Below are 12,153 nucleotides of genomic sequence, written 5' to 3' on the forward strand. Positions count from 1 at the left end.
CGTGAAGATGAATCTGACATGGAGTGTGGGTGGCCTTTCAGGGCAGTGGGGTTAATCGGTAGCGGGCCGGTGTCTCAGAGGGATGTGTCATGTTGGTGGTGATGACCCGTTCTGTGCCCCTGGGCGTCCATACAAAGGGGTGAATAACGTTTATAGGTGAATGATACGTGACTCCACCTGTGGTTTCTGATCAGATTGACCCGCGCTGCAGTGTCGCTTCTCTAGGACAGATGTTGTGGTGCAGCTAAGATGTAGAAGCCCTGCACAGGTAGGGCCGTAGTCACAGGGCAGATGAAAGAGTTGGTAGATGGTGTGCAGTGCAGGATGTAGCAGAGCCGTGCGCCAGGCGCAGGAGAAAGATGACAGACACAGTCATGCAGTTCCTTTACCTGTACTTGGTAAGTGCCGTCCAGGACCCAGAGTACAGATGGAGAAGGAGTTGGTCAGCCTGGAAGCAAATTTGGAATTCTCTCTCTGCAGATAGTTAGTGTGGCCTCCATTCTAGCGCTTATCTGAGGTACTCGCAGTACTGAGTTCACTGAAGTTCCCTCGCTGACTCTCTTTTGGAACTTTCTCGTATGGCAGGCAGCCATAGCCTTTTCCTTCTGGCTCACACATGTCGCTGCTGGGGCCTCCGAGTCTTACATGGGAACAGAGCATTTACAGCTGCTACTTCCTCCGGTTTCTGCTGCAGGACTGTCAATGTCCCTACAAACTCGGAGACCGGAATCCGGACCAGGCGCTCCAGCTAGCCTTAACTCTGCTCATCCTCCAGCTCCCCTTCTCACATCCACACACTTCCCCTTCCCTTCACAGACTGCCCTAACTTACCTCCTCCCGACCACAGAGAGCAGCTCCTCAGCAGTCAGGTTCAGAGGTCTCCCTGCTGGCCTGGAGTGGGAACTGTGTTGTGTGTTGGTTTAACTGCTAGAGAGATCCTTCGTTGCTCCCAAGCATGACATCACACTCCCTAGGAGGAAGGTAATGCCACTGTGGTGACCGTACTCCTGGTGGCGCCACAAGCAGGGCTGTGGAGTCGGAGTCGTGGAGTCCTAAAATATATAATAAATTGGGTACAGTAATTCAATGCAGAATGTGCTGAATATTTTTTCATAGGAATTTGGGAGTTATGAAATGTCCTATAAATGGCTGTTCTAGCCCTGATCTAAGGCTACATTCACACACAGCATTTTTGCTGTGGTTTTTGAGGATATGTTTTTCAGCTGCAAAAGCAGATCAGATTTTTAAAAAACCACATCACCTGAAAGGTTTTTGAGCTCATAATGTTTTCAATAGCAAAAGCAGATTTGAAATCTGCTCCATCCATTTATCCATATCTGTCTGTCCATATCTTATCTGTACCAAAAACAATGAAAGCCAGATAGCACAAAGACTAACACTCTTTTTTTTTTTAGCACCAGTCAGGTACACCTCATAGCTGCCCAAAAGGACGCCGAGGACAGGCATTGCACGTCTTCAGTAACACATCAATATCAATTGATAGTTGGAATAAATAGACTGCGTTCACCACATCTTCTTAAGGTGCAGGCTTTATTTTCAAGTGTAGGGGTGTGCAGTATGAGGTTCGCAGCAGCTGAGGTGTCAGTGGTGAACTCTAGCACCAGTGAAGCTCCTCCTCTACAGACAAGGGTGCAACACAGACAAGTAAACATATTCAGAAAGAAGGAAGGCACTTATCTCAGAAGAATTGCTAGAGTGAACAGGATAGCAAGATTAAGGTAATTACTTCTTAAAGCATATTTAAACTTTCAATAAACTGTGCATAAATCAATAGTCCAGTATACTGTATGTTCTCTCTGTATGCTTGATGCTTGTTTGTTTTTTCTTTGAGCTCATATACTTTTGGGAAGCTAGCTTTTATACAATATACATACAATATACAGGGAAAATACAGCAACAGGATTGATGAGGACTTACAGTATATGAGGACTTGTATAGGCATAGAAACCAAAACATCAAGTTATTAGCTCTGTTATCAGTTTCTTTGTTCTTGGAGCATGATACGCAACAAACTTGCTCCCTCCCTCCTCCCCTCTTCATAGACTGTAAAGCATTTAGTGAGCCGCACCCTAATAAGAAAAGCCTTGGAAATTCAAAGTAAAGCTATCTAATAACATATTTTACAAACTTTATATTTGTCATCTGTGCTATTGATTTATGCAAAGTTTGTTTTATTTCTATCTAAAATTATACAGTGGGGAAAGTATGTATTTGATACACTGTCGATTCCCACCTACAAAGAATCGAGAGGTCTGAAATTTTTAATCATAGGTACACTTCAACTGAGAGAAACAGAATCTACAGGAAATGTCTGACCTCTGTAATTGCAAACAAAGGTTTATGTACCAAATATATTAAGTTCTGTTTTTCTATTGTATCAAATATGCATTTCATTCAATAAAATGCATATTATTTAAATCATACAATGTGATTTTCTGGATTTTTTTAGTCTGTCTCTCACAGGTGGAGTTTACAATTGTAGACCTCTCCATTCTTTGTAGGTGGGAAAACATGCAAAATTTTCAGTGTATCAAATTCTTATTTTCCCCACTGTACATGGTTCCCTGTTCTTGCTGGAATTATAATATACATTATTTTATTTTATAGGACAAAATTATTTTGAGAGTGAATTTATATGATTACAAAATGTCTAAGAAGCTCCCCATGAAGTCAGCTGTATTTGAGCATTTCACAGTAACTCAAGATGAAAAATATTTTGTGTGTCAATGTATGACAAGTGACCCAGAGGAAAACAAATGCTGTGATGCCAAAATCAGCACATACTCAGGCAGTGATAAAAATGCTCCTACAAGAGCTTCCAATCTAAAAAGACATTTACAACGCTTCCACCCAGAAGGTTTCAAAGCTGTGACTGAGAAAGATAACAGCAGCACCAAGAAACCCGCACCCAGCACTTCCTGCCAGGCAAATGAGGAGGAAAGAGCATCTCAAACATCATTAACAAGATATTTTGTAAGTGACAAAGTTACTGTAAAAATGATAGCAGATATGTTTAAAAGACAGCTCATACAGCTTGTTGTGAAGGACGGTGTACCATTATCACTATTTGCACGACCAGCTTTTACAGTTCTTAATGGAGAAATGGCCCGCAAACTTGGTGTTTCTCTGGAAAGAGAAAGTATTAGAAAATTAGTGATTGAAGAAGCCCTTAAACAAAAGGAAGATCTTAAAAAGACTCTCAAAAGACGCTTCATGTTTCTTAAAATGGATGCCTGCACACGTCACAGAGTGAACTATTTTGAAATCAATGTTCGATATGTTTGTGACAACAAAGAAATTGTTACCAAGACATTGGCAGTAAAAGATACTAAAGCTCATCACAGCAGCCAGTTTATCCAGGGCTTAGTGGAAAAAGTCCTGCAAGATTACGAACTCAAAAAAGAGCAGGTTCTTGCTATTGTAACGGACAATGCTTCAAACATGATAAGTACAATTAAACTGATGAATGAGATTAATGGAAAACAGCTAGAAGAAAATTTAGGATTCAGTATGTTTGAGATGGAAGACCACAGTGCTGTTCATGTAACTGAGGAACAAACAGATATTACAACAGAACAGCAAAATTATACTTTAGAAATAGCTGATCTTATTGAAGCTGCTTCAAAACACCTTCCTATTCATCACATGCGTTGTGTTGTGCACACGCTGCAGCTGGCAATAAGAGATAGTCTGCAAGAGGGACATGCTGGAAATCTGATTGAAAAAGTGAGGAAATTGGCTATTGCTGCCAGAACCCATAAAATTGATTCCATCTTGAAGAGACGTGCTGGGAAAGGGGCAATTGTTGATCAAGCCACTCGGTGGGGCAGCACTTATTTAATGATTGAGCGATTGCTTGAACTAAAACCGTTTCTTACAGATATGGCGAACCCTCAGGTAACCCTAAATGAAGGTCAATGGACACTGGTGGCTGAATTGAAGGAATTGCTTAACCACCCATTTACCGTGACTAAAACATTACAAGCTGAGGATTTAACTCCTGGCATTTTCATAAGGGAGTGGAAGAACTTGCTATTTTGCTTGTCCCAAAGAGGTGGTTTAATCGCAGATGGCATTTCTGCTTCAATGAAACGGAGAGAGACACAGCTATAGGAAAATAAAATTTTTCTGGCAGCTGTTTATATGGACCCAAGTCATCGTATACTGCTTGATGATCAACAGCTTACTAAAGGAAAAGAAGCTCTGACTGAGGTAGCAGTTAGGATGAGTGGCCTACAGGAGGACTGCCAGGTGCAAGAGGACTTGGGTCCTGACAGTACTACTGCTGCCATATCTTCATCCTCATCAGATGAGGAGTTTGACTTTAACAAGTATTTGGATGACATGGAGCAGGCAAGCGTTGCCGCAAGGAAAAAGACTTCACTCCATCTCCTATAGCAAGCAGATTAACCATATTTCAGTAAAATGTTTCACTTGCTCTCAAAGAAATAGAAAAATTCAACCGTTCATCAAAACTGACTGTGCATGAGGCAATTCCTTTATACCAGGAAATTGTTAGAGATGCTGCCCATGTGGTTATGGCTTTGCCTCCAACCCAAGTTAGTGTAGAGAGGTTGTTCTCTGGCCTTAAAATTATTAGGTCAGATTTGAGGTCATCTATGCAGGAGGATCTGATGGAGGCAATTCTATTTCTTAGGACAAATTCATAGACTGCACAAATGTTGTTTAGTATGTTTTTGTTGAAAACTATTTTTTGCCACTTACATAGTTTATTACACAGTGTTAGATATGTAATCGATATTACATAGTGTATTAGATATTTACAATTTAATACAGCTTTTTGTGTTCTAAAGTTGTATTCCAATAAATATATTATGTTTTATCTAAATATCTTGATTATTGTATCATAAAAATGATTAAGTGTCTGATGTTCACATTGTACTACAATAATTTTTCACTTGAATATAAGCAATATATGTGGGAGTCGGAGTCGGTGTAAGGGAAATTGAGGAGTCGGAGTCGCAGGTTTGGCTTACCGACTCCACAGCCCTGGCCACAAGTGCACTGATGCCCAGCCACTGCTAGGTGATTCTGCTGGTATATTGACCCAGACCACTACATTCCCCTCGCACTCTACACAGCCAGAATCTGACCCTGATGAAACTCAGGTTACCCTTCCCGCATACTATACCACCTTACACGGTGACAAAGAGGAAGGTGCAGATGAAAGTGCAGGTTCCTTGAGCAGGTGGGGGGGCATCCTCATGGGCGATGGCACTGGCACAGGGCCCCTCATAGTACTCAAAAGTGTCTCTGCCGGTGGGAGGGCTCTCCAACCACCATCAGACACACCGCCGTACTATGAGGGGCCCTGTGCCAGTGCCGTCGCCAACGAGTGGGCCACCCCTGCTTGCTCAGGATCACAGCACTTGCAAAGTTGAAATACTTAACTCTCCCTGCTCCACCTCCGTGACATCTTCCGCGTTTCCTGACAGTGACATTCTGGTCAGAGAGCACGATGACATCACGTCTGTATGCCTTCTGTCTAAACAGTCCAAGTGCAGTGAGATGGAAGATGGGGATGACGAGGAGTCCAGACTAGTACAGGGATTCCCTAGCGAGGAGACTTATTAAATTGTTTTCAATTTTGGGACAGCAACTTTTGGGGAGCACTATACTCTGGAGAATGATATATGAGGCCCACCATACACTGGAGCATTCCAAAGGTGGACATCAGACACTGGAGCAGCATTTACAGGGCCCATTATACACTGGAGCATTAGAAATGGGGCCCATTATATATGGAGCATTATTTGGGCCCAAAAGACAGTGGAGCTTCATCCATGGTGACCAACACATACTGTAGCATTATGTGGAGCTCATCATATACTGTATGGAACATTATATGGGACCAATGATTCTGTATGGAGAAATATATGAGCCTCATTACTCTGTATGCACACTATGCGGTGAGCATAATACTGTATGGAGTAATATACTGTCTGTTTTTGGAGCTATTGGAGAATTTAAAATGGATATCAGTCATGAGATGTAAGAAGTGAAGTATTTTTCATTGTACTATACCTCTATTTAGAATCGTAGAGTTGGAAGAGACCTCCTGGGCCATCTGGTCCAACCCCCTGCCATATCAGAGGATCATGAATTGTGGCATGTCTTAAAGGAGCCCAGTGACACTTTTTGGCCCAGGGCCCACGAAATTCTGGAGCCAGCCCTACCTCCCCACTACTTTAGCCAAATAACCCCCAGTTTTTAATGCCTAACTATTATTAGAAAGTAAATTAAGGTTGACAAGCTTAAGTAATAAGAATTGATGTTTTTGGCATTAAAATGGGCACTGTGGGTGTGTTTCCTGTCCTCCACTCACTGCCGACCTTGGTTCCCCATTGACTTGCATTGGGTTTCGTGTTTCAGTTGGCCTTCGACTTTTCACGATAATCGGCTGATTGCGTTCGACCCGACTTTTGAGAAATGTCGGGTTTCATGAAACCTGACTCGACCCGAAAAAAGGCAAAGTCGCTCATCCCTAGGCTGCACATATCCAAAAAAAAACAAATAATCACTGTTCAACTTCCAAATAGCCGTGAAAGAGTGTCGCTGAGGCTGGTTTCACATTTGCGTTTTTTTAGCGCTGGAAAAAAACGCATACGTGCGCATGCGATTTTTCCCCTGTATTTAACATGGGTGCGCATACCTGCGCGCTTGTAAGCGCATGTATGCGATTTTCATGCGCTGCGTTTTTTTGGGGTGTGCGTTGGTATTTTCCAGACGCTGCATGTTGCATTTTTTGGCCCTTGAAAAAATCGCATGCGCACGTATGCGCACGTTTTGCGCTAAAAATGGCCATTATAGCCTATGGATGCGCATACGTGCGCACTGGCATGCGCAGGTATGCGATTTTTTAGCGCTGCGTTTTTTGGGTGGTGTCCACTTTTTATCCTAGTTAGAATCTTCTAAAGTCAAAAAAAAAAGTCTATATAAAGGAGGTGCCTGCCAAAACTCTGCCACTACTACACTAGACAGATTGAAGAGCAGACATTCAACCAAGAACCCATTATATCAGCAAAGAATGTGAGTATATTACATTATATGCCTGTCCTTTTAAATTATGTATGTACTAATGATTTTTATTATTTTTACATGCAGTATGTCTTCAGAATCTGAGTATTCCCCATCGCGGCAGGAATTGGCGCAAGCAGACCGTGAGGTGATTATTTTCGTGCATCTGGTAAGTATATCTGCTGCTTCTCCAAATCTCTTACGTTTTTTTCAACTTTCAGACATCGTCATCATCATCTGTGGACGGGAATAGTGAGGGCGAAGAGCAGGAGCAGCGAAGCCAAGTCCCGGTGGTGATACGGAATGTAAGTATCAAATGATTTGTAATGTTCTTTATTTTTTTTTTATCTTCTATTTTTACTCTTTTTTTTGTTTTTTTTTTGTAACTTTTTAGTCAATTTAAATTTGATTATTCTAATGAATGTGTTTTGTCTAGGTTCCACAACGGGATGAAGACATCTACCTGGATAATGAGCAACTCATCAGCCTGGTCCAGGAGCGTTCGCCGTTGTGGGACAGCCGTGACCGGCTGTACAAGGACAATGTGGTGACCCGGCGGCTATGGAATGAGGTGGCCGCAGCGTTGATGGATGGCTGGGACAGCGCCACAGCATCCGCCAAAAAGGCGTTTAGTGAGTATTTCCCTGCTCTGTATTGTGCCGCAGTGACTGTTGTCCTTGACGGCACTGTTGGGTTTCGTGCTAGGCGTATTCTAGCAGGAAACCCAACAGTGTCATCCGGGTCTACAGTGACTGCTTTGAGTATTGTATTGCTACATTGTGCCGCAGTGACTGTTGTCCTTGACGGCACTGTTGGGTTTCGTGCTAGGCGTATTCTAGCAGGAAACCCAACAGTGTCATCGTGGTCTACAGTGACTGCTTTGAGTATTGTATTGCTACATTGTGACGCAGTGACTGTTGTCCTTGACGGCACTGTTGGGTTTCGTGCTAGGTGTATTCTAGCAGGAAACCCAACAGTGTCATTGGGGTCTACAGTGACTGCTTTGAGTATTGTATTGCTACATTGTGCCGCAGTGACTGTTGTCCTTGACGGCACTGTTGGGTTTCGTGCTAGGCGTATTCTAGCAGGAAACCCAACAGTGTCATCGGGGTCTACAGTGACTGCTTTGAGTATTGTATTGCTACATTGTGCCGCAGTGACTGTTGTCCTTGACGGCACTGTTGGGTTTCGTGCTAGGTGTATTCGAGCAGGAAACCCAACAGTGTCATCGGGGTCTACAGTGACTGCTTTGAGTATTGTATTGCTACATTGTGACGCAGTGACTGTTGTCCTTGATGGCACTGTTTTTTTTTTATCAACAGTGGACAAAGTCCGAACACGTTGGCGTTCGATCAAGGACCGCTTCAACAGTGATGTTCGTGCTGAGGGCCAGGTTCGCAGTGGATCTGCGTCAAGGACCAGAACTAGATACCGTCACTATCACGCGTTGCAGTTCCTAAGACCGGTCCTTGCCACAAGATCGTAAGTATTATACATTTTGGGTTTTTATTTTTATTAATCTGTGTTTTTCTAATCCACAGCTGATGCTTCTTGTAAAGGCATGGTAGTAATGATTTTCCTTTCTTCCACAGCACCTGGAGCAGCACCCTGCAACCTGGCCCTGGAGCGGTCCTTCCTCGGACGTCCTCTGACCCGTCCCAGCCATCCGACAGCCAGGAAGCACCTTGCAGGTCCCACACACACACAGCTGGTGACCAGGAAGCTGGGCCATCAGGTGTTCCCCTGTCCCAGGTCTCTGCCACTGGTTATGCGGGCACTACCCGCCAGCGGCAGAGGGCCTTGGACAGGAATGTCTTGCCCGAGTTTATGCATTTGAGCGAGACATTTAATTCCAGCCTCAAGTCACTGTCCGACAGAGTTGAAAGCGGTTTTGCACTGATGGAACGTGGTTTTAACCACTTTGAACACCGCTTCAATTCTGTAGAACAGCGCCTTGACCGTCTGGAGGCCGACCTCAACAGACCAGCACACCATTTTTTTAGTAAGATTGAAAAGGGCATGGCGGAACACCTTAGTCCTGATCAACAGCTGAATGTGCTGCAGGCCTGCAACAATGCTTTCTTGCAGGCTATGCAGCATAATCGGTACGGTCAGCAGTCAGTGGTGTCCTTTCCACCTGTGCCACCATTGACTCGCTTCACCTCACTACCGACTTGTGCTGCATACCACTGCACGGACACCTCTCTTCAAAGCCAGGACACCCACCGTTACACCACCACAAGTCTGAGTGCAGCTGGTCACTTCACCGACACCACCATGGCAAGCGCTGCTCCTGTCTGGAGCACCACCGCCAATCCCATGCATGCGTGGAGCTCAGCCACCACTAGGCAAACATGGAACAGCCCTGCCGCTACAACAACATGTAGTAGCCCTGCCACCACCACTCTGCAAACCTGGACCATCACTGCCGCCACCAGTCCTCCTGCAAGGACGAGCACTGACAACGAAGAGCAGCAGCAGCCACCTCAGCAGCAGCAGCCACCTCAGCAGCAGCCACCTCAGCAGCAGCCGCCACCTCAGCAGCAGCAGCAACCACCTCAGCAGCAGCAGCCACCTCAGCAGCAGCAGCCACCTCAGCAGCAGCCGCCACCTCAGCAGCAGCCGCCACCTCAGCAGCAGCAGCCACCTCAGCAGCAGCAGCCACCTCAGCAGCAGCCGCCACCTCAGCAGCAGCCGCCACCTCAGCAGCAGCCGCCACCTCAGCAGCAGCAGCCATACCAGCAGACGGGGGACCTGCATTCCATATTTGCCCCTAGTTCAAGGCGAAATCAATCAAGGCGGGCATTGGGCCAAAGTCGGTCCAGGCACACAAGCCTACGGCGACATGCCATTACAACTAATGTACCTGAACAGATTTCCTCTCCTACAAGTGTTCCTACTTTAATTCCCTTAACTGGACTACCTTCCCCCACAAGTTTTGTTGCCCCTTCCCCTCAAACACCGTCTTCAACTGCAAGTGTTGCATATTCCCTGCACACCCCCAAATTGAAACCATCTGCCCCCAAACGCCGTAAAAAATAATTTTTAGTTTTATTTTTGTGATAAAAAATAAATTTACATTTGTGGTTCACCATTAATAAGTTTCATTAATGTTGTTTGCGCCGCTCACACACACTGATGGGTAAATACATGTTAAAAACAAACCCAAGGGCTAGTATAGTCATATGTGAAATAACATGGACTAGTATAGTCATTCCAAGGCCTAGTGTAATAACTCTATTTTTACCAAATAGAATCTGGTTTCATGAAAAACAAACTGTTGAAACTTGTCTAAAAAATAAGTTTCTTTCTAGTTTCACCAGTTTGTTTTTTGTGAAACAAGATGCTAGTTGTTAAAAATCGAGTTATTACAGTAGGCCATGGTATGACTATACTAGGCCGTGGTATTTCACATATTACTATACTACTAGCACCAAGGCCTACTATACTCATATTTGAAATACCACGGCCTAGTATAGTCATTCCAAGGCCTAGTGTAATAACTCTATTTTTACCAAATAGAATCTGGTTTCATGAAAAACAAACTGTTGAAACTTGTCTAAAAAATAAGTTTATTTCTAGTTTCACCAGTTTGTTTTTTGTGAAACAAGATGCTAGTTGTTAAAAATCGAGTTATTACAGTAGGCCTTGGTATGACTATACTAGGCCGTGGTATTTCACATATTACTATACTACTAGCCCCAAGGCCTACTATACTCATATTTGAAATACCACGGCCTAGTATAGTCATTACAAGGCCTAGTGTAATAACTCTAGTTTTACCAACTAGAATCTATTTTCAAACTGTTGAAACTTGTCTTACCAACTAGAATCTATTTTCAAACTGTTGAAACTTGTCAAGTTTTGAGAAACAAGATACTAGTTTGCCAAAATCGAGTAGGCCTTGTGGCCTTGTTATGACTATACTAGGCCGTGGTATTTCACATATGAATATACTAGTAGGCACAAGGCCTAATATACTCATATTTGAAATACCACGGCCTAGTATAGTCATTCCAAGGCCTAGTGTAACTTACTTGTATTCCCCATGGACTTTCATTGGGGTTGGGTTTTGAGGGTTGTGTTTTGAGAAAATCACATACTTTGTTTTAAACTAGTTGCACAATTTTCGATTGAAAAAAAAATGGTTTCATGATTCATGGCCTGCAGCTTTGCTCATTCCAATATATTTCACGCAGACTAGCAATGCTGAATTTTAACTCATATGTGTATTTACCTGCCCAGGTGTGTGAACATAAAAAAATTCAGTTATACATGGGAAGTTTTTTAATTAATTGGAGTTTAAAAAATATAGTGCACTCAGTAATGGTATCAAATAAGGATTTTTATTACCATAAACAACAACATTACACCATTTCATCTTGCCAGTGCACCCGTCCTACATCAGAAATAAAGTAGGCCGCAAATTTGTCCCTCATTTGGCCAACTTCAACGGATGACCTGAGAGTGTGCTGAGTGAATTCAGGCAATGGGTTAGGAGCATCATCGTCCAGTTCAAAGGTCGGGTGCTCTTTAGCCATCACAAAGTTATGTAGAACCACACAGGCCTTCACCACCTCATCGACTGTTTCAAGTTTAAGATTAATGGCCGTGCCCAGAATTCGCCATCTGGAAACAAGAATCCCAAAAGCACACTCGACAGTTCTTCTGGCCCTGGTCAGCCTGTAATTAAATATTTTTTTGGTGTGGTCCAAGTCCCGGCTGGAGTAGGGTTTCAGTAAGTTTCCGCACATTTGAAAAGCCTCATCGCCAACCATTACAAAGGGCAGTGGCGGAGCTTCGGTGTGAGGAAGAGGCCGTGGCATAGGGAAATTAAATTGGTTGCCATACAACCTCCGGCCCATGTCTGAGTTTTTAAAAGCCTGCGAGTCATTACCACGGCCAAATGCTCCAATGTCCACTGCTACAAACATACATCCGGCATCCGCAATTGCAATGAGTACTATTGAAAAGTACTTTTTATAATTATAGTACTCAGATCCCGTTCTTTGGGGTTTGATGATCCGTATGTGTTTCCCATCAACAGCTCCCAAACAGTTGGGAAAATTGCATACTGTCCAGAATTTGTCAGCA

Source organism: Dendrobates tinctorius, unplaced genomic scaffold (assembly GCF_039654945.1).
Source record: "Dendrobates tinctorius isolate UK_male_01 unplaced genomic scaffold, ASM3965494v1 ptg000174l, whole genome shotgun sequence".
In the NCBI taxonomy this organism is placed as follows: Eukaryota; Metazoa; Chordata; class Amphibia; order Anura; family Dendrobatidae; genus Dendrobates; species Dendrobates tinctorius.